Genomic DNA, 27,768 nt, shown 5'->3' on the forward strand with positions numbered 1-27,768 from the left:
TCAAGGACCTGCTTGTCTCAAACTCAGTCTTGGCACACTTCGACGAGAGGCTGCCGGTGGTGCTAGCATGCGACGCCTCGCCCTATGGCATTGGCGCTGTCCTGGGACACCAACTCCCAGATGGAAGAGAGGTACCGGTAGCATACTTTTCCCAGACACTCAACGCAACCGAGCGGAACTACTCGCAAATAGACAAGGAGGGGCTCGCAATCGTGAAGGGAGTAAAAAAAATCCATGATTTCTTGTACGGGCGGCCCTTTACCGTGGTGACTGACCACAAGCCGTTGCTTGGCTTGTTTGCTCCCGAAAAGCAGACCCCCCAAGTGCTGTCTCCTCGTGTCCTCAGGTGGTCAATTTTCCTTGCCAGCTACCAGTATGCACTGATTCACCGCCCGGGGAAGGCGATGGGCCATGCGGACGCCCTCAGCAGGCTACCACTACCAGAAACAGGCCCCGACCCAGCACCTGCACAAGAGGTTATGAGCCTGGAGCTGCTTCCTGACCGCCCCATTCAGGCACAAGAAGTTGCACACCATTCCAAGAAAGATAGGGTCATCTCCCGGGTCCTCGACTGGGTGTGGAGGGGATGGCCCAGCAGCAGTCCTGGGCCAGAATTCGCTGGCTACACAACCCGCAAACATGAACTGTCGGCCCACAAGGGGTGCCTGTTATGGGGAAGCAGGGTTGTTGTTCCCCAGCCCCTCCGCAAAAGGGTCCTCACAGCCCTACATGAGACACACCCAGGGGTAGTAAGAATGAAGGCCCTGGCCAGGAGTTATGTGTGGTGGCCAGGGATCGATGGAGAGATAGAGGCCTGGGTCAAACACTGCCAGGCCTGCCAAGAATCCCGCCCAGATTCCCCAAGGGCCCCAGTCCAGTCCTGGGAGTCTGCCCGAGCACCATGGTCACGCCTGCATGTGGACTTTGCTGACCCTTTCAGGGGAAAACATTCTTCATAGTGGTGGACTCCTACACCAAATGGCTGGAAGTTGCACTGGTACCGTCCACTTCTACATCCGCAGCCATCCAGGTACTACGCAGGCTCTTTGCAACCCATGGGCTCCCTGACACTCTCGTCTCAGACAATGGGACTGCATTCACGTCAGGAGAATTCCAAACCTTCACAGCGCAGAACGCCATCCGCCACATCCGTTCGGCGCCATTCCACCCTGCCACCAATGGCCAAGCAGAACGCATGGTGCGGACCACCAAGGACACCCTTCGCCGCATGACGCAAGGGGATTGGGAGTACCGCCTTGCCACATTCCTCCTAGCACAGCACAGCACCCCCAGCTCAACAACTGGCCGGAGCCCCGCTGAACTACTAATGGGTCGGCGCCTTGCAATCAGATTGGACCGCCTTCACCCCGATAGAGCTCAGGATGAGGTAGTGGTGGGGGAAGGCAGGAACCCCCGGACCTTCAAGGCCCAGGACCCAGTGTACGCAAAGAATTTTGGGGCAGGCCCAGCATGGGTACCTGCCACAGTCACCAGGGTCACTGGCCCCGTGTCGTACGAGGTGCTAACGGATGGGGGGCAATGCTGGCGCCGCCACTGCGACCAGATACGGCGACGATTCCCGGGAGAAAACCAGGAGGAGGAAAGGTCAGAGGAGTCCCAAGGGAACAGCGGGGCAGTGAGGCCCATAGAGCAGGAGGGGGCAGCAGGAGAGGCAGAATCAGTAAATACAGAGAGGACCTGCGAGGCCGAAAGGACACTGGAGCCAGAACCACAACTGAGCGAGCCGGTTGCGCCAGACCAAACAGCCCCATCACAGCCAGCATCCTTGGAACACGAGCCAGAACCTGAACCCCGGACCAGGGAACACCCCAGGCCACAACGCACACGTAGGCCGCCGGCGTACCTTGAGGACTATGAATGCGACCTCCCGGGCAGGACTGGAACTTAGAGGGGAGGGGTGTTATGTACTGAGTTGAATAGGATCCAAACTGCAGCAGTCTGATTGGTCCTAGAACAATAGGATCCAAATTGCAGCAGTCTGATTGGTCCTAGAACAATAGGATTCAGAATGCAGCAGTCTGATTGGTCCTAGAACAATGCAGCAATATGATTGGTTGGCAGGAACCACCCAATCATGCTCCAGATATAAGTGAATCCACAACCTGATTGGCTTACAGTAGAATTCCAGAATTAGCCAATCATGTGCAGCCCATTGTGTAAATAATGTATATAAAGCAGATACTTTGAGGGGACATTCATTCATTCCTCCTCACCACTATGAGCTGAATAAAGAGCATGAAATCACTTTGCGACTCTGAGTATATTTCAGTTCTCCTCCTCTTTTTGTTTTTTAAAAAAACAACTAATTAACTAGAGACCTGGAGGGTAATCTTCTGCCTGGATTCCTGCCACTTCAGGGCTCCCTCCCCCAATCCAACTGGAAAGAGAAAAAAATCTAGCAAGGGCCTGTTCATCATGAACATCGCACTGGCAAACTCAGATGGTCCCAGTCGGAGATATTTGTTTGTCAGAGAGAACAATGTTTTTATGTGATGTTTGGTATTGCCTTTTTGAGGCTACCATCTGCAAGAAGTTATATTTACCTCTTAGGAGTACATAAAATGGAGAGATGGAGTGTTTGATCTCCCCTTTTGCCTGCCAACTTCTCCTCGGGCACATTGGCACTTTCACCCCCAGCTTCATGATTCCTCCTCTCTACACAACAAACAGTGGGGATGTGAGAATCAATCCAAGATCAACGCCGAGAAGAAATCAGTAGAAAGTTCATTTCAGAACATTCTGGGTGCTGGCCTGAGCTAGCATTGGCTATTAACAGGGGAATGACTGGTTGGCAACTCTACCTTTTCTTTCCAAGATCTCTTCCAAACCAGATGCTGCTCAATAAACATCTTGCTGTATGTGGCATTTCTTTGTGAATGCCTGGAGGTGGTTGGAGGATGGATGGCAGCTAACAGATTGAGGTTGAATCCTGACGAGACAGAAGTACTGTTTTTGGGAGACAGGGGGCGAGTAGGTGTGGAGGACTCCCTGGTCCTGAATGGGGCAACTCTGCCCCTGAAGGACCAGGTGCGCAGCCTGGGAGTCATTTTGGACTCACAGCTGTCCATGGCGGCGCAGGTCAATTCTGTGTCCAGGGCAGCTGTTTATCAGCTCCATCTGGTACGCAGGCTGAGACCCTACCTGCCCGCGACTGTCTCGCCAGAGTGGTGCATGCTCTAGTTATCTCCCGCTTGGACTACTGCAATGAGCTCTACGTGGGGCTACCTTTGAAGGTGACTCAGGAACTACAACTAATCCAGAATGCGACAGCTAGACGGGTGACTGGGAGTGGCCGCCGAGACCACATAACACCGCTCCTGAAAGACCTACACTGGCTCCCAGTATGTTTCCAAGCACAATTCAAAATGTTGGTTCTGACCTTTAAAGCCCTAAACGGCCTCGGCCCAGTATACCTGAAGGAGCGTCTCCACCCCCATCATTAAGCCCGGACACTGAGGTCTAGCTCTGAGGGCCTTCTGGCAGTTTCCGCACTGCGAGAAGCGAGGTTACACGGAACCTAGCAGAGGGCCTTCTCGGTTGTGGCACCTGACCTCTGGAACGCCCTCCCATCAGATGTCAAGGAAATAAGCAACTATCTGACATTTAGAAGACATCTGAAGGCAGCCCTGTTTAGGGAAGTTTTTAATGACTATTTTTAATCTTTTGTTGGAAGCCTCCCAGAGTGGCTGCCAGATGGGCAGGGTATAAATATATTATTATTATTATTATTATTATTATTATTATTAGTCAGTCTTGCTTCCTGAGAGGGGTGGGCTCAGGGGCAGCGGCCTCTTTTTTTGTCGCTCAGTCCCTTTCCCTGGGCAGTGAGGGCATGGGGCCTCTGAGGTTCCTCAGGTGAGGTGGGCAATCCTGCTGGGTTTATGAAGGAGGGGGGTGGATGAGAGGGGAGGGATGGTAAGGAATGAAGGAGGAGCCATGAATCCTGACAGGATGCTACTTGTCAAGACTGACCTATCAGGTAACAGAGAGAGGATGGCGGCTTGGTTCCATTGGTTGCCATGGGGGGGAGGGAGTGTGCAAGATGGACTGTTTGCCCCTTGAGTGGGCCAGGGACTGGTTCATGCAGTGTTCCTGCTGACTGGCTCAGTTGTGGTTGAGGGCAGGCTCTGTTCTTTCCTAGCATGGTGTTTTGCCTTGGATTCAAACCCAGAACCGCCAGCATGTAAAATTAAAAGTTGTCCCTCCAAACTAGGGCTCCTTTTACACCCCCAGTGTTCCTGGAAGTCAGTAGAAGTCAGATGCCTCCTGATTTCTTTCCTCTTTGCTGCTATGGCCAAGTTCAAGACAAAATGTGAATACTGAGTGTCTCACAAAATTGCAGAATTGTAGCAAAGACAAAAGGGACGCAGGTGGCGCTGTGGGTTAAAGCCTCAGCGCCTAGGACTTGCCGATCGAAAGGTCGGCGGTTCGAATCCCTGCGGCGGGGTGCGCTCCCGCTGCTCGGTCCCAGCGCCTGCCAACCTAGCAGTTCGAAAGCACCTCCGGGTGCAAGTAGATAAATAGGGACCGCTTACCAGCGGGAAGGTAAACGGCGTTTCCGTGTGCGGCTCTGGCTCGCCAGAGCAGCGATGTCACGCTGGCCACGTGACCCGGAAGTGTCTCCAGACAGCGCTGGCCCCTGGCCTCTTGAGCGAGATGGGCGCACAACCCCAGAGTCTGTCAAGACTGGCCCGTACGGGCAGGGGTACCTTTACCTTTACCTTTAGCAAAGACAAATAAAATTGGAGATAGCCCTCCATGATTATCCAAACATCCTGATGTTCTGAATTTCTTGTGCATGTCCCTGCAGGCCTCATGTCTAGCCTAGATAAATAACAATCCCAATTTATGAGTGTCTGATTATGCAGACATTATGGATTATCCTTGGTCAATTCACATGCGTACTGCACACACAGAAGTTGTTAAAAACATCAATATCATCATATAAAGTTTTCTGAGTTATAGGCTTGCAATTAAAATGACATATTTAAGCATCACAAAAGTTTGGTTTTTTTGAAGAAAAAAAGAATGAAGAGGCAAGTTAGCAGAATTATTTATGCTGACTACAGTTATGGATCCTGGGGTACACTATTAAACAAGTTCTTTAAAGTAGGAACTGTGTGTGCTATCGCCATTTAATGGCACACAGTAGTTGCATTCCCCGTCTCTGTGTGAAATGGGAGGTGTAATCCTAAGAGTCATCATTGTGGAAGCACATTTTAAAAATAATTGTCTACTTGAACAGCACTAGGGACTCACCTACAGCCAGATCAGTGGGTAAACGCCACTTGAAAAATCAGTCACACTCTGGAGGGTCTCCTGAGAAGGACAAAACCTATGTGCTGAACTTGTGCCTGACAGAATCTCCATAAGAGTCCGGGGTGTGCCTTTGTTCATTATAGGGAAACCCTGGGAGACAGGGGTTGTGGTGCTAGATGGCAAACAAAGGGCTTCTGAGTTCAGCTTCTTAGCTTCTTATTTCCACGTGAAGGGTCACTCTCTGTTACATGCCACCCCAATCTCCACAGCAGTGCGAGATTCCTGGGGTCCCAGAACTTTCCCAAGGTTTGTGTTTCGTTTGGAAACTAAGCACAGCGGAGACGGTGGTGTCTTTATGATATACGGCTTATTTACATACATACAACCTGTGTGGTCTAAACCACTGAGCCTCTTTTGGGCTTGTCGATCAGAAGGTCGGTGGTTCCAATCCCCGTGACAGGGTGAGCTCCCATTCTTCGGTCCCTGCTCCTGCCAACCTAGCAGTTCGAAAGCCCATCAAAGTGCAAGTAGATAAATAGGTACCACTCTGGTGGGAAGGTAAACGGTGTTCCTGTGCGCTGTTCTGGTTCGCCAGAAGTGGCTTAGTCATGCTGGCCACAAGACCCGGAAGCTCTCTGTGGACAAACGCTGGCTCCCTCGGCCAGTAAAGCGAGATGAGCGTGCAACCCCAGAGTCGTCTGCGACTGGACTTAACTGTCAGGGGTCCCTTACCTTTTTATACAACCTGGATCTAGGATGAAGGGGTTTCCAGCATTAACACTCAAAGAGGGTCCCATGTCTTCCATGGCTAGCTCCTTGGATTCAAAACTGCCAATTCACATTGTGCTGTGAACCACTTTTTCCAGCTTGCAAAACTTCTTGCCTCTTGTTGGACCACTAAACATGGTTGGTGGACTGTGTTAACCTTGGTGGGTCATGCTAGAGAGGCTGGCTCTATCAGGATCAGTGACCGGCAGAGATCTTTAGCTGGGCAAAGACAGGCTGAAGCAATGTGTACCAGTTCCAGCCTTTGCAGAAGAAGACGTTTGCTAGTTCTTCTTCTACCCCCCCGCCTTCAGAAAGATCCCTACCAGCGGTTAGTCTAAAAACTGCTAGTGGTAAAATAAAGCTTCCCCCACTTCCTAGGAATAGGCATTTCAAGGACCCATATTTATAGAAGAAATAATGCAAACTAAAATACTTCCAGGTTTCTGTCTTCCCTATGTCCTGAATGAATTGCAACCACTCAGTGGGGAAAATGTAAACAAGTACCCACTGGGGTGAGGGGTACATTTGCTTCCAGTGGCGGAGGAACCCTCTCCAGCACCCAGGGTGGGACGCCGAGGGGCGGGGCGAACTCCCCAGCGATGCATGTGTGGCATCCCGTATGGCTTCCCCCCAGCTGTAGAGCGACCAAGGGTGCGCACAGTCAGTATGGGTGCCACTTACATGGTGTCTGTACGGCCTGCCGCTCTCGCACGGCAACTGTATGGGCTGCTGCGCATGCATGGTCCGTACGGGATGCCGCACATGCACATACTGTACGAGATGCCACTCATGTGTTGCACCTGTCCGGGTTGCTGTTTGCACAGAGAGCGACATCCCGTGCGGACTGTGCATGTGCGGCAGCCCATATGGAGGCCCGTATGGACAGCGTGTGAGAGCGGTGGCATCCATACTGACCGTGCGCACCCTCGGCCGCTCTACAGCTGGGGGGAGGCAGGGGCCATCTTGTCACACACACACCAGAGTGGCACCCAGGGTGGCCCGCCCCCTCTGCCTCCCACTTTGTACACCCCTGTTTGCTTCCTGCCCATGGTCACCCTCACCCAGGAGCCTAAAACCAGCTCCTCCTCTTTACATCCCATAGTTCCTTCCACTCATCTGCATAGCCCATCTGAGTTCTCTCTGTTGGTCACATTAAAGCAAGCCAGATGTTTGTGACCTAGCATGTGTGGCCACAGGGGAATAGTAGGTGCTTAAAAAGCGCAGCATGGATTTTAGATCCTGTCAAACCCTAAGAAATATAAAGCTGATAAAAGTAAACATGTCGCAAGGGGGAACGTTATTTAATTCCCGAAGATGAAAAAGATTGACTGACCAATGAAAACCCTGCACTGTTTAGTCATGCATAATAGTTCTCTTAAGTGTTTGGGGCTTTTTTCTGGCTAACTGAAGCAACTGCTTTAACTTTCGCGGACCAAATTAAATTTGATTTAATCGAAATTCTGCTCGTGTGATAAAGGACTTGAGTGCAGTGAAACTGCGGGGAGAGAGCCCATTATCTGGCACTAAACAAATGCAGCTAATGCTGCAAAAAGTGCAGGATAATTTGTTTTTCATGTGAAATTTCTCCTCAATAAAGCTTTAATCAAACTGAAGTATTATATGGAGAAAAGAAATCACGCAGTGCTTTATCTCAAAAGAACTCCATAAAACTGAAAGCAATTACATTTTAACACACACACCCCTTTGTCATTTTTCAGCAACGAGGGCAATTAAAAGGGGGGGGGGAGTTTTCGTCAAGTTTGTACCACAAACCTTATCAAATAAAACCTGAGCACAAAATATGAATGACCAAGAGTGTAGTAAATGTTTTGTCCAACCCACCCACATAAAATAAGAGATTTTCTTCCTGTTGTGCTTGTCCCAATGGTCAGCAGCACAGTAGGACCTGCAGGAAGAGCCCCCACCCCGAGACTTGGATTGGGGAGACCTGAGTACATAAGTTAAATCTTCCTTCAGCCATGAATCTCCCTGGATGTCCTCAGGCACTATGCCTAAGGTTGTTTGGGAGATACCTGCCAGGTACATTAATGCAGGAGACCCAGAAGGCTTGCCTTTTCAGATGAAGGTGCTCTCATCACCACCCATTCAAATGTTTGTCCAGCCTTGCAAGGCCATCTCTGCATGAGAAAGCGAAGCACGCTCCAGCCCAGCTCACTCTCTCCAGCCCATCTCTCCAATAGTACCCAAGCATTTGGAGCATGTCTGCAGTGGGGCAGCTTGGCTGTTGCTGTGAGCTACACCGTAATAGCGGACACACGTTCAAGGGGCTGCCCCATGGTGGACATGATTCAGGGCAGAAATGTGCAGCCCCAGTCTTCTGCCTCGTGTAATTCCAATCCTTACCACCAAAATAGGGCTCGTGCCAGCAGCAGAAAACGTCCCTGGCAGGGTTCTAGAGGCACTTTCAGGAGAGTGGGAACAGATGCAAGAAGAGGCATTAGATCATGGGTAGGCAAACTAAGGCCCGGGGGCCGGATGCGGCCCAATCGCCTTCTAAATCTGGCCCGCGAATGGTCTGGGAATCAGCGTGTTTTTACATGAGTCAAATGTGTGCTTTTATTTAAAATGCATCTCTGGATTATTTGTGGGGCATAGGAATTTGTTCATTTCCCCCCAAAAAATATAGTCCGGCCCCCTACAAGGTCTGAGGGACAGCGGACCCCTGTATTAGATCATTAATCAGGGCCGGCCCACCTATGAGACAGGCTAATGCAGCTGCCTTGTGCAGTGGGACACCAGGAGTCAGCACCTTCACAGGTTCCCCTCTGGCCCCGCTCCCTCTGCCACCCGCGGGATCTCTGGCACTCCACAGGTTATCGCTGGAACCCACCACCAGGACCCAAGTAAGGAAGACTTCAGCACGGTGGCAGCTTCTTACTTTGTCTCAGGCAGTGAAATGGGACACTCTGCCCCTGTCATTAACATACAAATTTGCAGGACTGGTGCCCGCCTGCAGGCATGCTTTATTCCCTGAGAAAGTCTAACTGGAGGACTGTGCCATCAGCGGTGGACTTTGGTAATCTTTTGTAATATAGTGCCCTGTGGGGGGTGAGTGCCCACATCACGCAAAATCTGGCACTGGTGCCACTTTGGAGCCAAAGTGTAATATTGTTGTTTCATTAAAAGGGGAAAACTTTTGCCCGTGGCAATAGCTACCGATATCTCCCACAGTCCGGCAGATTTTGAGCCAATCCATGCTTTAAGCACTTGGCTCCTAAACCTTCCAGTACATTTCTTAACTGAGATGATAAAAAGAAAGGATCTAAGATTGGTTGGTCTTGCCTAAACCGAGGCTCATTCTTTTCTACTCAGGCTATTGATTTATCATGTAGAAGTTTAGCATATAATTTACTGATTATGCTGAAGGGACTTATTGGCCTATAGCTAGCCAGATCATTTGTAACTTCTGGCACTTGGCTGGAACACAGCCTGTTTTAGCCTGCAAGTCATTCTTTGTTCCAAGAAACTTTTCCATTCCCTCTTGACCAACCCTCAGGGGAGAAGGGTCACATGCCAGCCGTGGGTGTTGCCCAGACAAAAGTTGGCATGACTACGCATCCACAGGCCTCTTTTTATGTTTACAAATCCAAAAGCTATTTCCCTGAGCTAGTGAAATATTAGCTCCTGGAATCTTGGACCTTGACTTGGGAGTGGAGTCAATTGCAATATTGGAGCAAGTTGGTGTGCCCCATTATGCTCACATAGATGTTTTGAGTGATGGATTGGAGTGTGACAGAAACTTTTGGGATGGTTTAGACCATGGGTAGGCAAACTAAGGCCCGGGGGCCGGATCCAGCCCAATTGCCTTCTAAATCCAGCCCGCGGATGGTCTGGGAATCAGTGTGTTTTTACATGAGTAGAATGTGTCCTTTTATTTAAAATGCATTTCTGCATTATTTGTGGGGCATAGGAATTCGTTCATTTCCCCCCAAAAAAATATAGTCCAGCCCCCCACAAGGTCAGAGGGACAGTGGTCCGGCTGAAAGTGTTTGCTGACCCCAGGTTTATACTCTTCTATAATATACCGTATTTTTTGCTCTATAAGACTCACTTTTTCCCTCCTAAAAAGTAAGGGGAAATGTGTGTGCGTCTTATGGAGCGAATGCAGGCTGCACAGCTATCCCAGAAGCCAGAACAGCAAGAGGGATTTCTGCTTTCACTGCGCAGCGGTCCCTCTTGCTGTTCTGGCTTCTGAGATTCAGAATATTTTTTTTCTTGTTTTCCTCCTCCAAAAACTAGGTGTGTCTTGTGGTCTGGTGCGTTTTATAGAGTGAAAAATACGGTAATTAAGTACCGTCAGTACTGCTTTTCTTCTAGAAAAAAGGTGCCGGGACTCCATACCCTTGAGTACCCCAGAAAAAAAACACTTACTGGTCTCCAAAGTTGTTTGATGATTTGGGGTCTGTAGTGAGTTCAAACTCATGGCCAAACTGAATTTTAATAATCTGTCTGTCTGTCTTTCTAGGGTGGGTAGGCCCCAACTAATAAGGAAAAAATCCTGGGTTTCTCCGGTCAGCAAAAGAAGGAGTCTCCAGCCAAGTTACTGAAGCAAAACAGCGGTCAGTAGACCTGATCTTTATTTGTTGCAACAAGGGTCAAGCACAGAAAGAGTGGCAAACCTGAGCATGGGGTTGCGTGAACTTTTAAGACCTCATTTCCCTCAATACATTGTTCAACAGCATCATTGATACATCACAACTATGTCACAAAGCAGGAGTGTTCGGCATGTAGCAACATGAGAAACTGTGAGGGGAAATTTGTCTTAAGAGTTTTATGTGCTAGGTTTTCACTTTACTCCAGAACAGAATGCTGCGAACAGTTTCTGCCTTGGCTTGATGGTGGTTGTGCTGCCATCTTCTTCACACTTAAACATAGGAACATAAGAGCAGGGTGCTGGATCAGGCCAATGGCCCATCTTGTCCAGTATCCTGTTCTCACAGTGGCCAACCAGATGCCTGTAGTGAAGGAATGGGTTTCCCAAACCCAAAACTGACTGTGCAGGCAGTTTGAAACTGCACCAAAATCCCTATTTTTCCTTAGCTAAAATGCTTTAACTTGAACTCTTGAGCCGAAACCCAGCTGTATAAACAAGTGCTCAGAGCCCTCTCCTTTATCAGTTTCTGACGGCAAGGATGGCCTTGACTGTACCAGTAGAACAGGGAAGACACAACTGTGCCTTATCTTATATCCTGACCACAAAAGACGCACAGACCTAGTCTGGGAACAGCGCCAGAGGGTGTTCTTGGAGATGGTGACCTCTTGCTCCAAGATAAGAGTAGGAACAGGAAGATCCTTTTATGGTCAGAAGTACAGGAAGGAATATCCTTTTACAGTCAGAAGTATAGGAAGGAATACCCTTTTATGGTTAAGAGTGCCGGAGCAGGAACATCTGTGATGTCAACCTGTGTGTACAAGCTGACGTGGCTGGATTCCTGGGGAAGGGGGAGAGGGTGCCTGGAGGGTATATATACTGCATGTAATCTCTCATTTCTTTGGACTTGCTGTGGACACACCACGCAGGTGCCTTTCTGCTGTTCCGGAGAGCAGAAATAAAGAACTCTTTCTCTGAACCAACCCTCGGTGTCATTTGACTTCCTTCCTCCTGCCCGGGAGCAACGCAGAGCCCACCAATCGGTAAAGTCTAAAAAGGCTACAGTAGGAGCACAAGATCATATCTCTCACATCTCGTGGTCTCCGGCAACTGGTATTCGGAAGCAGTGCTGGCTTCAATTGTGTGTGTACAGCCATCACAACTAGAAGTCATTGGAAGCCCTCTCTGCCATGAAAGTGTACAATCCTTTGTAAAAGCCACTCAAGTTGGTGGTCTCCTGGGGGTGTGAGTTTCAAAGTTTGACTTATGTGCTGCATGAAGAAGCACTTTCTTTCATCTCTTCTAAACTTCTAACAAAAGTAGATTGATCTCAATGGGGTTTGGCTGTTGGTCCAGGTTGCCATTTCTGAGACACTCTGGATCCTCTTATTACTCAAATTTTATTCCTTCCACTATCAACAATGAACATAATATATGGAATTGCAGGACTGATGGACTTCAAGGTTGATATGCTTTCACAGGGGCAAAAGTAATTCTTTTATTTTATTTTATTTTATTTATTTAATCCTGTATTGTGTTTTTAATATTTGATTGGGAGCCGCCCAGAGTGGCTGGGGAAACCCAGCCAGATGGGTGGGGTATAAATAATAAATTCTTCTTCTTCTTCTTCTTCTTCTTCTTCTTCTTCTTCTTCTTCTTCTTCTATGAGGCTTGCCCTGGGCTGTGCCCATCTGAGACCTTCAGAAATTTCCCCCAGAATTTTGAAGTAAGCTATTTTCTCCTCATTCTGCTCAAGGCAGCAAAACTGTGGGTATCTCCAATCTGTATTTTTGCACATACCACAGACCTTTTGAAAAAAAATCAATGAAATATAAGAAGGACAAGCACAATCTGCTTATCATCCTGTTTGAATTATACCACACAGGCTTCGACAACAGTTCTAATAGTTCTAATGAACAGAAAATTGTTACTGGCAAAAAGAAGATTTTAGTGCTGAAATACATGATATTGAATGGAGGACACACAGTTCATAATCAAACTTTTATGACTGTGGATTTATTTTTGATATTGAATTTATATCCTGCCCTTCCTCCCTAGGGAACCCAGGGTGGCAAGCAGATCCATAATTAAAAAACAAAGCAAATTGTTCTAACCCAGTGAAAAATTTCTAAAAACAGAAACAGTTAAAACCTTCTAAAAGCGTTTACAGTTAAAAGCAGGGATAGGCAACCTAAGGTCCATGGGCTGCATCCGGCCCAATCACCTTCTCAATCCGGCCCACGGATGCTCCAGGAATCAGCACATTTTTACATGAGTAGAATGTGTCCTTTTATTTAAAATGCATCTCTGGGTTATTTGTGAGGCATAGGAATTCGTTCATTCCCCCCCCCCCAAAAAAAATATATAGTCCGGTCCCCCACAAGGTCTGAGGAACAGTGGACCGGCCCACGACTGAAAAAGGTTGCTGACCCCTGGTTAAGAGCATAATTCCATCCAGTGATCTTTTAAGTTGTGAGGAACGTTCTTCAGCTACCAAATACCTGGGTCAACAGGAATGTTTTCAGATTCATCCTGAAAGTTAATAATGATGGAGACTGACGTGGCTCACTAAGGGGAGCATTCCACAACTGGGGAACCAGTACTGAAAAGGCAGCCCACAGTGGTGCTGCCACTGCCCATCGTAGGGTCCAAAATGTTTGGTGATGGGGGGACTTCCGGAGGCGGCGCGAAACAGCAATGGCGGTCCTCTTTGCGCTGTGAAGAGGGGCTCCGCGAAAAAGGGTCGTCCGCTGCGGCAAAGCGGAGACCCATCAAGAAAAACCGCAGGCAGAGTGAGCCTGCGGCCGTGGGACTCGGCGGGCGCCTGGAGCCCCCCCAGAAGCTGTGAAGGAGCCTCGTAAGAGGCTCCGGAACGTGAAAGGGGGAGCGGCGCTGTGAGTTCATCGCTCTTTTCGTGGAAGCAAAGCCGCGCTGCTGCTGCTGATGAGCGCTGACCTTTCTTCTTGAAATTATCGGAATTGGAGCAACATATCCGTGAGTAAGGGTCCTAAATTTTCCAACTAAATTGAAGAAATTCGGCCGAAAGCGGGAGGCGAGTAACAGGAAGTCCGCCTTCCGACTCTGCTAATCAGATCAAAGCAAGGGCTCGGAAACGAGCTGAAGTATTTAAAAAGGGATTGTTAAAGTGGAAGAAAGGGTGCATTGAGAGACTCTGTATTTTGAAGCCAAAAAGGAAAAGAACTGTGGGTTGTATAGACTTTTATTCTTTAGAACTATCCTCCAATCTTTGGGCTAAACGGGGCTGAAAGAGATAACCCCGTCACCGGGCTGCCAGTGCATAGAAAAAGAACTGTCAAACTGCTGTCAAACTGACGATATTGTTGCAGAGATCGAAATTGTTGCATAGACTGAGATACTAATATTAAACATTGTTACATGGACTTGTATTGATACTTTATGGCTGGATTTTAAAAAACTAGAAGTCCTGGAAACCTTCCTTTTGTGTTTGGGAATTACTAAACTCAATATGGGGAATTGAGGAACTTCAATGGCGGAAAATAGTTCCTTTCTTTTTCGAAGCTTTGGAATACTCCCCCTATAGGACTGTGGAAACATAGTTGCATGGGAACTGAGTTTTATTGAAACCTTTCGTGGTTTTTTTTATTTATATTTGGGACTTGTTTTTCTCATGGGACAAAAGACCATTTGACCTTGAACAGAGGCAGGTGTGGAATGAGCGGCACAGGGAGAACAAGAGCAGCTAAAGCTAAAGATAAAGAAAAAGAGAAAAAATCTGGGCAACTTTTGCAAACAACTTTAACTCATCATCGCAGATCATCTGTCCCAACTGTGCTGACAGCACAGGAGGTGGAACTAGTGCAGCCTGCTGCAGAAGACATGGCAACTGGAGGATCTGAAACAGTTTTAAAACAAATTTTGGAACAATTGGCAGTCTTAAACCAAAAAGTGGACAATCAAACATCAAAGATTGACCAAGCTACATCCTCTATTGGCAAATTAACTGAACAGGTTTCGCAGCACACTCAGGCAATTGAGAAATTGCAAGGAGCTACGGCAGAAAACTTTAAATTAGCTGTGGAAGCCAACCAAAAAGCAGAACAGGCGAACTTAAAGGTGGATGAAATTAAAGGAGAGGTAAGACCTTTGAGAAGGCAGGTAGGGGAACAACAAGCCTATCTGGCATTGGTTGAATTGAAGAGTAAAGATAGTAATCTCAGGATAAGGGCTATCCCGGAATTGGAACAAAATAATTTAGAGGGATTTTTGACACTTTTGTTCACCAAATTCTGGGGAATTGAGGAAGAAAAGGACTTTAAAATTGTGACAGCCTTTAGACTGGGAAAATCAGTAAAGAAAGATAAGCCCAGAGACTGTTTGGTTGCTCTGAGATCAAGAGAAGAAAGGGATAAGATACTAGGCCTACATTTTAAGAAATCTTTGGAGGTAGAAGGTAAAAGGGCCGAAATTTACAGAGATATACCCAAATATCTCTTGGAACTTAGGACTACCTATATAGATTTGACCAAATTGTTGAGACACAACGGAATTCCTTACAGGTGGGAGTTTCCACAAGGACTTTCATTTACTTACAAAGGAAGGAAAATAAAGATTAAATCACCTGAAGACCAGCAGAAGTTCCTACACGACCACGAGGAGGACCTGCAAAAAGGAGCCGCAGCTTCTTGGCCTCCACCACCACCGGGACCATCTCCAAGAGATATACCACCAGGACCAGGACCAGCATTACCTCCCCCGGGATCGGGAGGAAGCTTAGATACCCCACTGTAGAACCCGTCAACTGATTCAGGATGTCTCTGCAGCTTCTTAGTTGGAATATAAATGGCGGAAATTCCCCGGAAAAAAGAAGGAAAGTCTTTCACATTTTGAAAAAGGAACAATTGGACGTTATCTGCCTACAGGAAACACATGTGACAAGGCTCCATAGAAAAGTGTTAATTAACAAAAGACTAGGCCAAGAATTTATTTCTTCGGACAAAGTTAAGAAGAGAGGAGTGGTGATTTATGCAAAGGAGAGCCTGTCACCGAAATTTTTATTTAAAGATGAATACGGCCGAATTTTGGCGATTGAAATACAGACACAAGGAGAAAAAATTTTGATATTAGGAATATATGCTCCAAATGAGGGAAAGTCGGAATTCTTCAGGAAGCTGCATGAGACCATGCTGGATTATTTGGATTATAGCAACATCATTATGCTGGGTGATATGAATGGGGTTGTCTCTGTACATATGGATAAGTCACAAAGTGCTAACATATCGAAAGACGGCAGACTACCCAAAACTTTTTTTGAAATGACAGACAATATGGACTTAGTGGACATCTGGAGGGTTAAGAACCCTCTAGGGAAAGAAGGGACTTTCTTTTCTGAAGCTCATCTGACATGGACACGAATCGACCAAATCTGGACAACTAGAGGACTGGCACCTAAGACTAGAAAAGTGGAAATCTGCCCAAAAACCTGCTCCGACCATAGTGCTTTGAAAGTGGAATTGAGACTTAACACAACCGGTACCTTCAGATGGAAAATGAATGACACCTTATTAAGAGATCAGGAGATTGTGAAGAAGGCCCAAAAAACCTTAAAGGACTATTTTGAGATAAATTTGAATACCACCGTGGAAAAAAGAACAATCTGGGACGCAAGTAAGGCAGTTATGAGAGGGTTTCTAATACAACAAAACACAATTAAGAAAAGGCTCTGGAATGAAAAGAAGGAGAAGATATTGGAGAAAATAAGAGAAGGAGAGAAAAAATTAAGATCTAGGCCTAAGTCGAAGGACGTGTTAAGAGAAGTGAAATTCTTCCAGGCGCAATATTCAAAACTGATAAACCAAGAGGTGGAATGGAAAATTAAACAAATGAAACAAAGATCCTTCGAATCGGCGAATAAGTGTGGGAAACTGCTAGCTTGGCAGTTGAAAAAGAGACAAAAGCTTAATACGGTTACAAATCTAGAGATCGAAGGGAGAATGGTTCAGAAACCCGAGGAAATCAGAAAGTGCTTCCAGAGGTATTTCAAAGAACTTTATACACAAGGGCCGCAAAAAGCCTCAGAGGTGGATCAATTTCTAAAAACTAATGGATTACAAAAAATACCCCTGGAAATGAGAACAAACCTGAACTGTAATATTACACAGCAAGAAATTGAAAGTGCCATTCAAAATCTTCAACTTGGCAAGTCCCCAGGCCCGGACGGCTTAACCTCCAAATATTATAAAGTTTTAAAGGACTATTTGATACAACCTTTGATGGAGGTTTGCAACCAGATAATGGAGGGAGGGAGGGCACCGGAAACGTGGAAAGAAGCTTTCATCACATTGGTACCTAAATCAGAGACTGAAAAGACCCAACTTAAGAACTACCGCCCCATCTCACTCCTAAATGTGGATTATAAAATTTTTGCAGATATTTTGGCAAATAGACTTAAAAAAGTACTAAATGAAGTGATTCACAAAGACCAGGCTGGCTTTCTCCCTGGTAGGCATTTGTTTGACAACACAAGAAACATTATTGACATTTTGGAACTTCTACAAACAAATCTGAATACCAGAGCGGTTTTGATTTTTGTTGATGCAGAGAAGGCCTTTGATAATATTTCTTGGATGTTTATGAAGAAAAATTTGGAAGGGATGGGAGTGGGGCGGGGGTTCGAAAATGGTATAGAAGCAATCTACACAGAACAAAAAGCTAAATTGATAGTAAACAATGTGGTGACAGAGGAGTTTAAAATTGAAAAAGGGACACGCCAGGGGTGCCCCCTATCCCCCCTATTGTTTATTTCAGTCCTGGAGGTGTTGCTAAATATGATTAGAAAGGACCGGTTGGTCCAGGGGATTGAGGTCGGAGTGAAACAATATAAATTGAAAGCATTTGCAGATGACTTGGTATTAACACTTCAGGAACCAGTCTCCAGCACTAAAAGAGTGTTAGAATTAATTTCTGATTTTGGTCGGGTGGCGGGGTTTAAGTTAAATAAGCAAAAAACCAAGGTTTTAGCAAAAAATTTGACAGTTACAGAAACAGATGAGTTCTCTAAAGAAACGGAGCTGAATGTGGTTAAAAAAGTAAAATACCTAGGGGTGTACTTGACCTCCAAAAATTTGAATTTGTTTAAAGATAATTATGAGAAATGCTGGTCAGAAATCAAAAGAGACTTGGATATATGGTCAAGACTGAAACTTTCCTTGTTAGGCCGAATAGCTGCTGTAAAGATGAATGTATTGCCGAAAATGTTATTTTTGTTTCAGGCCCTACAGATCGTGGACAAGGTGGAATGTTTTGGAAAGTGGCAGAAGGATATTTCTAAGTTTGTTTGGCAGGGCAAAAAGCCCCGAATAAAGTTTAAAATATTAACTGATGCGAAAGAAAGAGGGGGATTTGCCCTGCCAGACTTGAGGCTATATTATGAATCTGCAGCCTTCTGCTGGTTGAAAGATTGGATTTTATTGGAGAACACTGATGTCCTGGATCTGGAAGGGTTTGACAATGCGTTTGGGTGGCATGCATATTTGTGGTATGACAAGGCCAAAGTGCACAAATTGTTTAAAAACCATATTGTCAGAAGAGCAATTTGGAGGGTCTGGATAAAATACAAAGACTTATTGGAGAGTAAAACTCCGAGGTGGCTCTCACCGGTGGAGGCCAAGGCACGTAAGAGACCCAACATGGAGGCCCATTGGCCTAAATATTGGGAAATAATTGAAAAAACTGGAGACAATTGGAGGTTGCTAAGTTTGGAGAAATTGAAAACTAAGGTACGAGATTGGTTGGAAATGTTGGAAATGTGGAGAGGCGGAAGGGACATTCTTCCATCTCTGGTGGACCTGCCCGAAAGTGAAGGCCTTCTGGGAAATGATCCATAATGAACTAAAAAAGGTATTGAGATTTACCTTACCTAAAAAACCAGAGGCCTTCCTTCTGGGCATGGTGGACCAGAGAGTGCTTAAGAAGGACAGAACCTTTTTTATGTATGCTACCACAGCAGCAAGGATCCTGATTGCAAAATACTGGAAGATACAAGATTTACCCACGCTGGAGGAATGGCAATCGCAGTTGATGGACTATATGGAACTGGCTGAAATGACTGGCAGAATCCGAGACGCGGGAGAAGAAACAACTGAGGAGGATTGGGAAAAGTTTAAGGACTATTTGAAAAAACACTATAAGTTGTATGAATGTTAAAAAAAATGCACCTTTCAGGAAATTCTAGCTTCAGCAAATGTAAGTTATTGGAATGAAAATTAAGACACAAGAATTCAGAGGTAAAATAATGAAATAACTTTATTGTGTTTAATATAAAACATATAAGAATTGAGCGACAGTAAAATTGAAAATAGGGAACATGATAAAATGGAAGTTACAATAAGTTTTGAAATAAGTTAACAAATTGCTGATGCTTTATAAGACAGAGAACGCAGGGTTCGGAGGATGTGGGGAAGTCCTATAGAATAGAAGGAAAAAGAATATGGAAACTTGTTACCTATACCCTATCTTCTTATAACCACTCTTTATTCTTTTTTCTGTATTTCTAAAAAGCAATAAAAATATTTTAAAAAAAAAACAAAATGTTTGGTGATGGGGAAGATTTTAGGTCAAACAGCTCTTAGTGTCAGAAAGTTCTTCCAGGTGTTTAGTCAGAATCTCCTTTCTTGTAACTTGAATCACTTGGTTCAAGTCCTAGCAGGAGAGAAAAAACCTCCTCCACCTTCCATGTGAAAACCCTTTACATGTTTGAAGATGGCGATCATACTTTTCTCAGTGTGCTGGTCCAGGGAGGGAGGTTACCGGGGGCGAGGTCCAGGACCTGAGTTGAGGGTCGGCAGTCAGTCCTCCTCAGGTGAAGCGGGGTCCACAGCGAGAAGCCGGGCAAGGACAGGAACTCTGGGGGAACAGGACTGGATGCTGGCCAAAACAGCTCTTCAACGACGTTGCTCCCGCAACCTGGGACCGGGCTGACTGGCCTTTATCTTCTCTGAGGCCAGGGGCAGTCCTGGCCCCCAGGAGAACTGCCTCTCCTGGCCTTAAGGCGAGCACTCCTCCTGGGAGAAACCAGTTCCCTTCTCCTCTCTGCCCTGAGCCTCTGCAGTTCAGGAGAGGCTGAAGGGTTACTGGACCCAGGGGGAGACTCACCTGTAGGCACTGAGTCCTCAACCACCTGGTCCGGGGCCAGAGTGGATTCACCTGGTGCCTGCTCCTGAGGATCCGGCACAGGTGCAGGCGCTTCAGAATCAAGGCCCTGCCCCAGTTCAGCCGGCCCTGGAGGCGGGGACTCCTGTGAGGGCTGGGATTCCTCTGGTTCAGCCTCTGAATCAGATTCCCAGGCCATCATACCCAGTCTCCTTTGTTCCAAGCTAAACATGCCCAGCTCCTTCAACCATTCCTCATAAGGCTTGGTTTCCAGACCCTTTATCACTTTGGTCATCTTCCTTTGCACAACTTCCAGCTTGACAATACCCATCTTAAATTGTGGTGCCCAGAACTGGACTTGGAACTCCAGGTGTGGTCTGGCCAAGGCTAAATAGAGTGGGACTGTTACTTCCCTTGATCAGTACACTAGACTTCTGCTGATGCAGGACTAATAATAATAATAATAATAATTTATACCCTTCCCATCTGGGCGCTCCCAACAGAATATTAAAAACACGATAAAACATCGAACGTTAAAAATTTCCCTATACAGGGCTGCCTACAGATGTCTTCTAAAAGTCAGATAGTTGTTTATTTCCTTGACATCTGATGGGAGAGCGTTCCACAGGGTGGGTGCCACCACCAAGAAGCCCCCCTGCCTGGTTCCCTGTAACCTCATCTCTCAAAGTGAGGGAGCCACCAGAAGGCCCCCTCGGAGCTGGACCTCAGTGTCCAGGCTGAACAATGGGGGTGGAGATGCTCCTTCAGGTAGGACAGGCTAATCTGGGCATAAACAGAAGACACATGAGACATCAGTGACAAGGTGGAATCCAGGAGTACTCCCAAACTATGAACCTGATCCTTCAGGTAACAGCACATATAACATACACCTAATTCCCAGACATGGGTGTCACACACTCTCAGAACTTCCATCATATCAGGATTCAGTCTCAGTTTATTGGCCCCCATCCAGTCCACCACTGCCTCCAGACACCTGTGAAATTGAAATTGAAATACTTTATTGTCACTTGTACAACTTGTATACAGTGAGATTACACAAGTACCCCCCACTCAGCTCTCTTAGTCCTAATTCCCCTCGTTTACTAACACACACACACCAAACCCGAAAGTCAGTTGCCCTGTTGTTATCTTTTCATTCAGCAGCCTAACAGCCCACAGATAGAAGCTGTTCTTTACCCTGTTGGTGTGACTAATCATGCTTCTATATCTTCTGCCTGAGGGCAGGAGATCAAGAAAGTGCCGGCCAGGGTGTGAATCATCCCTGAGAATTTTCCTCACTTTCCTGAGGAAAGTTCTTCCGCTGTTTCATCCAGCAGCTTCATGGGACAGCCCATAATATTCACCACCTGTATTCACCACCCTCTGTAGGCACTTCCTATCACTTGGTGTCAAACCAGCGTACCACACCGTGATGCAGTATGAAAGGACACTTTCTATTGAAGGAGATCATCAAATGTTGATTGTCATCGTTCTTTCGCAATACTCTGAGGAGATGGAGTCTCTGTTGGGCTTTCTTAACCACCTGGGTTGTATTGATTTTCCAAGTAAGGTCTTCACTGAGGTAAACTCCTAGGAATTTAAAGGAAGAGACTCTCTCCACATCCTTCCCCGATGTACAGCGGGGCTAGTTCTCCTCTCTTCCTCCAAAAGTCCAACACCATCTCCTTTGTCTTGCTGATATTAAGGTGCAAGTTGTTCCCTAGGCACCATGTAGATACACCATGTAGATAGCGACATCTTCATGCTCTCCTGATTCCAGTGAATCAGGAGAATCCAGTATGTGTGCCATCAACATACTGATAAATTGCAGTCACTCCATTAACGCTGGTGGCTGTGTTTAGTAGTCAGACGCCACATTTAAATTTGGGTTGGGTTTTTTTGTTTGTTTTTTGTTTCTTTGCATTTCTCACATCTATAATTTAAATGTAAAACGGAGGGTGGCTAGAATGTGCTTTTGATTCCTCAATGGCGCCCTTCCACTTTCCAAACTAAATTACATACTTTTTAAACATATTCCAAGTCATAAGTGGAGTGGGGGGGGGGATGACAAGGAGTTTCCAACGTGAAACGTGTCATCCGGAACAGAAAATGGGAGAGAGCCATTGAGAAATCAAATGTACATTCAAGCCAACATCAGTTTTGCATTTAAATTATAGATGTAAGAAGTGCAGAAACAAGACAGGATTGAATTTAAGTGTGGCATCTGACTATTGCCTTCAAGTGTAATAAATAATTTTTCAGAGCTGTCAAACAAATTGCATTTACAACAATCTGAACAAACCACTGAACGAATGAAAAACACAATCAAGATGTATTGAACCAGTAAATGGGGAGCAGCCGCTTCCATCACCTTAAAACAACAGTCTGCTACATTTAAACATGGCAAATATTAAAAATTTGGCAAGGATTTTTTTAAAAAACTGTCAACATTTTAAATGGAGGTTGTTGATGGTATTTTTCATGGGAAATTGGGTAGCCACTGTGGGCATGGGAAGCTGGGCTTTTAGTCAGATCCAACAAGTAGGGGGGACACCGGAATGCGGGTGGCACTGTGGGTTAAACCACAGAGCTTAGGACCTGCCGATCAGAAGGTCGGCGGTTCAAATCCCCACGATGGAGTGAGCTCCCGTTGCTGAGTCCCTGCTCCTGCCAACCTAGCAGTTCAAAAGCACGTCAAAGTGCAAGTAGATAAATAGGTACTGCTCCGGTGGGAAGGTAAATGGCGTTTCCGTGTGCTGCTCTGGTTTGCCAGAAGCGGCTTAGTCATGCTGGCCACATGCCCCAGAAGCTGTACGCTGGCTCCTTCGGCCAATAAAGCGAGATGAGCGCCGCAACCCCAGAGTCGGTCACGACTGGACCTAATGGTCAGCGGTCCCTTTACCGTTACTTTAACAAGGAGGGGTACCAAGAGAAGTCTCCAGTGTTGTGCATGTGGTTTGCACCCTCCAACCCATTTGCAAATGGGGACACCAATTTGCATAAATTTGCATATTATTTGTATCATATGTGTCAGAGGCTCAGGAGCAGAGGCACAGGGAAGAGAGGAAATGGAGAGCGAAGGGGAAGAATCTGAGGGCAGCGTAGGAGAAGATGACAGTGGCCCGAGAGATTCCATGAGCCTCTCCAGCGAATCAGAAGATTCACAGAAGGGAGCGCCGGTGGCCAGGGCAAGGGGGGTCCCAAGGGGGACACCCCAGAAGCAAGGGGCCAGCGGGGACTCCCAGAGCAGCAGTTGGAGATCAGGACCAACTTCCCCACCAGAGCGTAGTGGGGGGGAAGAGTCCCAGGTATCGGGGCCAGCGTCTCCCCCAGCAGGGAGAGAAGATGAGTCAGGGCTGACCACGCCTCCATCGGGAGAGTCAGGGAACGGAGGGGAGGTCAGGTCCAGCTAGCCTCCTGGAAGAGGGAAGCAGTGACAGAAGCAGTGTAACTGTCAGGAGGAAGGTCACTGGGTTGGCGCAAGCGCCAAGTTCAAATGTACAGGCGCGCGGGACAGCAGAGAACCCGAATTGGGAACCAGGTCCTAAAGCCCGCCGGAGGCAGGGGGAAGACTCAGGGGACTCAGCATCAGAAGAGTCCAGAAAGGGGAATGCCCCAGCGGACAGGAGGACCCAGAGGAGGAGAGAGCAGAGGAAGAGGTGGAGCAGGGCTAGAATCTTAAACTGGTGTCAGAGGGGAGGTGATTCAGACGGAGCTTCGGCGGTCTAGGGTTTAAGACGTAGAGCTGCGCGCCACGGCTTTGAAATAGAGACTGAACTTCAATAAAGACTTTTGTATATAACAACGACCTGGCGTTGGTCCTCTGTGAGCTGGGACCTTGGGGCAGCTCTGACAATATGCAAAAATTATTATTATTTTTTAAGTGTTACAGGGGGGGGGGGCCTCAAAATAAATCAGTGGCCACACATGTAATAAAATGTCTAACAGAATGAGAACTAGTGAAGTTTTCCCCCTCAGCGCATTTCTATACAATCCTGCATTTGCCATAGCAGAGGTCAGGTGGGGCGGGGCTCTTTAATGTGCACCTGCACTTGTTGTGTAGAAAATAACTGCAGAAAATAACTTACCAGAGTACCTGATCTCAGGGGAATCCACCACAGGAAAGATGTATCATGATTGCCAGGGGGAAAAGGAAGGGCAAATTTTGGAGATTCCAAGGACTAGAAAATGAGACAGACGCAGGGAAAAACAGCAGCTCTTTAGGATTCATGTCACCTGCTGTCTAAACGCCACACTTGTCAACTTTGGCTTCACTAATGAGGTAAAAAAAATCCACAAATGGGAGCAGCCAGACTGGCTCATCTCACAGAAATTTCTTAAGAAGGGTTCTTGCACATTTTGCTTCATAACTTTTTTTCTAGGAGGCCAACCTGCCTTTTCTAAATAAAAAAATAAATTAAAAGCTCAGCATCTGGGGACTCCCAATGGCTGTGCACCCAATACATTCTGCACCAACCTCTCGGCAGCCCTGCTAGTGGTGGTTTTCTTATGCATTTTTCTCTCACCCCAACTGTTCAGTTATATTTCGGCATGTTTCTTATTAATTCCATAAATAAAACTTCCACTCTTATCATAATACCACACAGCATCTGTTGACCATCAAGATGTTTTTATATTATACCAGAATTAAGGTTGCCATATGTCTGGGAAATTCTGGACATGTCCTCTTTTGGGGGGGGAGGAACCTGGCCACCCAGGGTTTTGGGGTATGTATGTGTGTGTGTATATGTATATGTATGTATGTATGTGTGTATATATGCTTTCGTATATATATATATATATCCAGCAACTCATGTTCGGGCAAAAAAAAGCTCAGCAAGTTTGTGGGTCAACAACAGTCTGGATTTTTACTTCTTGAAATATGACAGCCCTAAATAGCCTTACTGTCATGCTTCTTTGAATCTAAATTGCTGCTCAGCAGATAGATGTTTCCATCTCCCTCCCTCCCTCTCTCTCTCCCTCTCTCTCTCTCTCTCTCTCTCTCTCTCTCTCTCTCTCTTTTAAGCATTCTGCCTTTTTTCAATACATGCCAGGCCAAAACATGCCATCCCTTTTTCCTTTTATGTGTGTCCATCGCTTGCTGCACCATTCCCTGCTCCTGTAATATGTTGTGAAGCACACCAGGCTTTATTGAATCCCTGCTGAAGGTTTGATTTGCATATACCTAAGCTGTGAGGAAAAATGAGCCAAGATGGCTGGCAGCACACCCTGGCAAGGCTGGGCATTTTGCCTGGCCATTGATACTGGCCAAGGGTCCCATCATGTAAATGCTGTCACTTGTACTTTGTGGTCGAGGGTGAGAAAGGAGACAGTCCTCCCATGCTGTGTCTGACAGTCCCGGCAGCCTTGGTCAAAAAAGGTAAACGACCCTGTTTCACATACTTCATATATGCCAAAGGAAGATGCCTCACAGTTTGCCAAGGCCTCTCCTCCTTCCGGAGGGGTTGTGAGCGGGAGACGATTCCCGCATCACGCAGGGGGCATCCTGCCCCCTGCTCCATTTACATGGCTGGCGCGCCACGCCCCCAGTTGAGCACCCAACCGGGGGGCTTGTTGGAGGCGTGGTTTCGCTGCTCAAATGCAGCCGCGCCAGCCATTCAGCCCATTCGCTCACCTTTCGCCTCAAGTGGCGGTTAGGCATTGGAATGTGTTGTTGGTGTGTGGAAGGGCAAGGTGTGGCCATCGCCCACCCCTTCAATTTTGGATATTCCGTTAAAGGAATCAGCAGTCGTGGATCCTGTCTGATGCCTGTGTGGCAGGAGGCCATGGCACGACCCTCGGTGACATCAGGGGAGAGCTTATAGTTGTATTAGCATCAACAGGCTCCCCCGACTGGTGATTAACCCCTCTTCATACTCACCCCTCTTCGAGTGGGTGGAGTCAAATCTTCATGGTCCAATGCCTAAGCCAATACTTTCTCACATGCTGTAATCAATAAAGTTGTGGCCTTTTCTTGCCCATTAACCTTATACACTGTGTCCACGTGTTTTTATTCGTCCAAGTGGGGATCGGGTCCTCGAATCATAAATGAATTGTCAGTTCTCTGTGCAGTCAGAGGGTGTGTTCACATCACCAGCAAAGTTGTTGTTTTTCTGGTGTGTTTTGCAGCTCTTCCCCACGTCCCATGGCTTCAATTCAATTCATCCCACATACACCAGTCAGGAAGATATTGGGCATCACATGGCTGGACAGAGTCTCAAACAAAGATGTGCTCTCTCCCAAGCCAACATTCCCACTCCTGTCTCATTGACTTCTACCTTGGCTTGGTCATGTCCATAGGATGGAAGATGTCAGGATCCCCAAGGGTATTTTCAGGCTCTGCATTACAGAGATGTCTGTAAACATGACGGCTGGCAACATCAACCCCTCTGTTTGGAAATCCCTTGCAAGATGACCGCAGTGGCTGGAGAAAGTCAGTTCATGTATCCATCACAGGGACCAGAGGAGGAATGACAACAGCACAACAGAATGCCTTCATCCGACCCAGGGGCAACACAACACGTCTCTCCTATATCAACACAACATGTCTCTCCCATATCAGTCTTAACATCCACAGCAGGCGCTGCAACTCTCCAATGGTTTGACTTCACCTCCAAAGCCACACTCTTCCACTGTCTCCCAAGAGAGATGAGTGCCAGTCATCACACACCAGGAGGCATTGACAGGCAGGGGTGTGTTTCCCCAATGCAAAGGTGTTCACACCTTGGCTAGAGACAAATTAGGAATGGTATTTGGACTCCAGTGGATGCGAAGCTTGTTTGAGGAGCAACACATCAAACAGTGGTAACAAAGCACAGGGTACATATGCATTTTGGATAACATCATGTGAAACAGTGTGAGTGCATATTAAATGGGAATGTAAACACAGCTTGAGTCTCTCGCATTGCTCCCTATCTTCCCAATGTCTGCTACCAAGTGACAGTTTAAAACATCCCCCTCAAAATCTGTACTCGCATTGTCTCTTGGAGAATCTACCCCAGAAATTCTGTGTGTGTGTCTGTGTGTGTGTGTGTGTGTGTGTGTGTGAGAGAGAGAGAGAGAGAGAGAGAGAGAGAGAGAGAGAGAAACTAATTGGGGTTGTGAACTTATGCACACTCAGTGGGACTTAGTTCTGAACAAACACACATAGGCTTGCAGTGTCCATTTCACAGCACAATATTTGGAAAGTTCATGTTGTGCTTGCAACACACTGTTTGCGCTGCCTTTTATAGCAGAACAGCCGCACCATGGATTATGGAACACAATGTCCTATGTTATTAAAGTTATGAACAGACTCAAATCCATGATACTGGCTGATCTTTTTCTACATGGTCTCATAACCCCAGAGCTATCTCACTTGGCTCCTTGCAATATATTCTATATTAACTGTGTGTAACAGCTAATACTCAGATTCTTAGAAATCTCAGCAAGTACAACAGTGTGAGCATGTGGAAGGGAGGGAGGAAGGGAGAAGAAAGTCAAGGACCCAGGAGTAAGTCTCAATATAGGCAGCTGGTGGTGATTTAATTTAGACTGTCTATACATACTGTACATTTATGTGACTGAATTAGGTCCTTTGTTATATAAGCAACGTGCATGGGAATTCAACTGCGTATACGGCAGATCAATGGTAGAGGAATATCCTCCGCAAGAAAATATCTCCTCTTAATGCAGCTTTGCCATGCTGTAACAGATAGCTTAGATATAAATGGGAGCTGGTGATACAAAAGATGGAGCACAGTGGCCTACCTCAAAAGAGGTGTATATCACTTTAAAAAATAATTGTGTCAGGAAACTAAAATCTAGCTGCTTCAGCCATTTGCTATCTGAAGCTTTTCTGTTCATTCCATGGCAGTCACCCAGTGAGCCTTGAGTGCTGAGCCAATTTTAAATGGACCTAGCTGAGACGTTTTAGTCGTCACCGGATAAAATATTGAATGCAGAAAAGGAACAGAGCCGCTTGCACTACTATCGCCCAA

General features: G+C 46.6%; 1 protein-coding gene and 1 long non-coding RNA gene across 2 annotated transcripts in view; one reads left to right on the top strand and one right to left on the bottom strand.

The window, feature by feature from the left end:
- The window catches only part of COBL (cordon-bleu WH2 repeat protein), a 1,088,462-nt gene that overhangs the window by 374,891 nt on the left and 685,803 nt on the right, over positions 1-27,768 (bottom strand). The gene's annotated exons all lie outside the window — the stretch shown is intronic.
- LOC310830341 lies at positions 10,426-26,677 on the top strand. The gene is made up of 2 exons (XR_014557603.1): positions 10,426-10,628; positions 25,919-26,677. It is a non-coding gene; the product is annotated as an uncharacterized lncRNA (long non-coding RNA).

The sequence above is a fragment of the Podarcis gaigeae genome (assembly GCF_964106915.1).
Source record: "Podarcis gaigeae genome assembly, chromosome: 13".
NCBI lineage: Eukaryota > Metazoa > Chordata > Lepidosauria > Squamata > Lacertidae > Podarcis > Podarcis gaigeae.